Source organism: Pezoporus occidentalis, unplaced genomic scaffold, assembly GCF_034315485.1.
Source record: "Pezoporus occidentalis ecotype Australia unplaced genomic scaffold, CSIRO_AGI_Poc_V1 ctg5, whole genome shotgun sequence".
NCBI classification, from domain to species: Eukaryota; Metazoa; Chordata; class Aves; order Psittaciformes; family Psittacidae; genus Pezoporus; species Pezoporus occidentalis.
Window position 1 is genome coordinate 5338313 of NW_026915835.1, and position 4002 is coordinate 5342314.

The following is a 4002-nucleotide window of genomic DNA, read 5'->3' on the forward strand; positions in this document are numbered from 1 at the left end:
ATTGAATATAAGTAGTTATTCTGGGGGGTGGTGAGTGGGAGTGTGTATGTCTGTCTGGTTGGTTGGTTCATTTAGATTAGTTTTGAGTTAGGTTGTTTTGTTTTTTTTTAATGCCCATTTCTAGTTAGGCCAAAGTAAAGACAATTTTGAAAACAGTTAACAAATCCTGCCATAATCAGACAAATTTCTAGATTGCATAGAAATTCCTGCATATCGAACAGTGGCCTGATATCCTTCACAGATCCAAGATAAACCAAGATACACACTTCCATTTGAAAGTGCTACCTCCTTACTTCCTCTGGTTTTCACCGTGACTGCTAGAAAAGTTAGAACCCCACTGGTGACCTACAAGGCATAGTGAAGCAAATTGTCTGTTACAGAGATCAGCCAAGAAGATGGCACTGACTGAAATTAAAAGAATAAAAAACTGGCCTTCTACAATGAGCTTATTAAATTTTTAAAATCATTGTTATAATAGCTCAATTAAAAAAAAAGACTTGGTTACGTTAGGTGTCAATTTAAAACAGTGATTTATCTGTTATGGGTAATATGAGGTGAGTAGGAGCATGATTTTATTGAATAACTGCAGTCACTTATTTCATTTGAAACTTATGAGGATTATAAAATTATTTCAAAGCTGCTAAAAGGATAATGATAAGGCCAGTATATAACTGCTGACAGTACTGTTTGTGGAAGGAATGAGTGTCTCAGAAGCACAATAGCGGGATATTTTACCTAGTTAGTTGAAATCAGGCCAGGTCACAGCTATACAGTACTACATGAGCTCCTACATTTAATGCCCCTTTTACTGCAGTCATCTGCCCACTGAGTATTAAGATCCCACTGGACTTTTCAGTGCTATCAAATGTCCAATTAGATACAGCTGAGTAGAAATTTATTTCCAACCCATCCTGCCTCAGTTGTCCGTGTAATACAATAGTTTACCTCACCTACATTGTTAAGAAAGGGGAGCCCTTACAGGATGCTTCTACCTGAATGATAGACAAGAATCCTTGCTTGCTTTGGTCCTCCCTTCTCTGTATGGGGTCCTTGATGGCCTCTGTTTTGAATTTGAAAGAGTGCTTTCCTTCATCTTAACCAATGTAGATGAAACTACATGGCCAGGCTGTTCAGGAAAAGTAATGAAATTACTGGTCAGTTGCAGAATACTCAGTGGTACAGGACACAAGGCTTTCACAGAGATCAAAGTAAGATTGTACAAACTAATACTGAAATGCAGCGTAGAAATGCATGTTTCCAGTTTGGGATTCATGCCATATAGTTTTCACATGTGTCACACATGTGCATATGTATGTGCACCTAAACATACATAAACATTAATGCTCACTATACCCCTATGCTGTACTTTCCATCAGTTAACTGCTGCAGGATGAGAGGAGACAGAAAGAGGTTACTTTGCTTTAAAAAAAAAAAAAAAAGCTTCAGTAAGGCACAAAATTATATTAATTTATTCATATTCAGTTTACTTCTCTAGTTCTAGATATGGAGATTGATTATGGGCAAACGTTATTTCACACTTTTAGAACAGACCATGTCCTTCATTCATTTTCTATCATCTCATCCCAAGGCATACTCTTGGTAAAGATGTCTCAGCTTTAAGTTAAGAAGTTAAAACTTGTATCTGCAGAACCTCTAAAAACCTTCATTAAATGATGTTATCCCACTGAAGGCTTTTTGCTGGGCATCTGTCATTAAGGGGTAGTAACTCCATTAACTTGAGAAATTATTAAAATTGCTTTATCGAAATCAAATAATGCTAAATTTTGAAGCATGTAATCTGGTTTCAAGTCAAATATCTTACATGAGTTTGACTGTTACATCTTAACTTTACAAATTTGTATTTTAATCAAGGAGTAAATTCAGGTTTGCTGTACAAGATAAGTTTTGCACAGGGTCTTTTCTACTTTCATGAATGTATTCTTTTAATTCATAGATTCATAGAATCATAGAATGGTTGAGACCTTTGAGACCTTAAAGATCATCTAGTTCCAACCTCCCTTGCATGGGCAGGGACACCTGAATTCTTAAAACCCTTCTGTTTCCTCTTTTCCTGCCTCATTTTACAGACACTTTTTCTCCTGAATGATTTTGGTACCTTGTCTATTCTAATTTCTGTTGATACTCTTTATTCTTTATTTTACTAGTATACTACTTCATTGTTCTTAGCTACATCTAATTTATTAGAATTCTTTCATGCTTATTTTCTTTCTTTTTAAAATTTATTTAGGGGGATGGTATCAGTTCAATAAAAAAATCATTAATGTCTTCTTAAAAGCATCTTGTAAAGTATTTATGTGTCCAGATTTCAATGAAATATAACCTAATGCATATTAGTGTTTCTAATACATGATTTGAGTTTGACTCTCAGAGGATGTGCTCAAAGGGGTCTTACACTTCTTTTTTATTGTCTTCAATACATTTCAGAGTTCAAACTGTTTACTATGCTAGCCTTTTTATTTTTCAGTTCCTTAAAGTTGATTGAAAGTGACCAAAACCCCATAACACTTTGTAAATGTTTTCAATTTTACTGTAGCTTATTGTCAATCATTATCTGAAAACTGTCTGTAAAAATTGCATGCCTTGCAAAGACAGACTTCATATATCAAACTGTTTTTTTCACCCAGGTCATCCTGTAGAACACTCAATTCAAAAGTGCCCTGAATTCAAGTGCATTATTTCTATATAGTCTTTCCCTTCAAAGTAAACAGACTCAACTAATGTTGCCTATGGGTTTCTGATATTTGCTGAAGAGGTAATGATGCTATAAGCTGTTCTGCTCTAGCTATTTGACCCATGCAACAGTTCAAAATCTTACTAGGAATCTGTGCATTTTTATTAGGCTAGAAGGAATTTTTTTTCACTCCCCTTCTGCATATTTTCACATACCAGTTTTGTCATTCCGACATAGCGTTTCTAACACACGTACAACTTCAGTCAAAGAATTGCATACTCAGCACCCTGCAATCTATCACCTCCAGACTCAGGAAGACAGAGTAGGAAAGAGACTGTTCATTGCCTCTATGGCTGCTGTATTTCATTCTTTTTAAGATTTGTGGGTTTTCATTTTTACAAACTGCAACTGACACAGCAAAACTGTGTCAGTTCTATAAAATGCAGCTGTCCCCATCACTTCAAAGAAATTTGCTTCCATGCTAACAAAGATTAAACGCACATAAAACTTTCCATACTCAGAAAAAGAAGTTATCTCAATGTGTATAGAGGTTTTATAGGGCATAACACTTCAGGAGTGTTTCCCATCCACTGTAATTGGAAAACAGAAATACAATACTTGGCCGTTTCTTGTTCTAGTATGTAGTCTAGTTTCATTCTGTTTAATTTGAGATATTTAACTGAGGCACCTTTGCAAGGACTCTGCTGTAATATCTTTCTAGAGCTAATTGGGAGCAATGCAGGCACTCTCATAAACCACCTCCATTCCCAATAAGCAGCTTCTAGAGTTGCCTTGATTAAAGAAGCAGTCTTAGGTGTACATAATCCTCACTTGTTTATACAGATGCCTGAAGTTTAGGTTGCATGAATCTGAGCTGGGAATCACTCATGACTTGGCATTTCTAGATGCTGCTAGAAATTAAATCTCTGCCTTCAGTAGTTTTTAATTTCATTAACTTTCAAGCTAGAATTTAAAAGTGTATTTGGAAAAACACTGTATACTACCAAAGACTGAAAAAATATTATGAGACTAATCTTTGATTCAACATCACAGAGGCATTACAAAGCATTCAGAGATGATAATAACAGGCAAAAAAAAAGGTATTATTTTTTAATAATGTAACTTTTTTACTTCAAAAGCTAAAATTGGGGTGCGGGGGTGGGGGGGTGGGGGGTGGATGGAAACAACCCAAAAAAACAAACCAAAAACCATCTTTGACATTTTATTCTGACATTTTGTAACTGATCATAATTCTGTTGATAAAGGTACTTGTCCAATGCATTCTGTCAAATAAAGTTGCTGTTGGATAG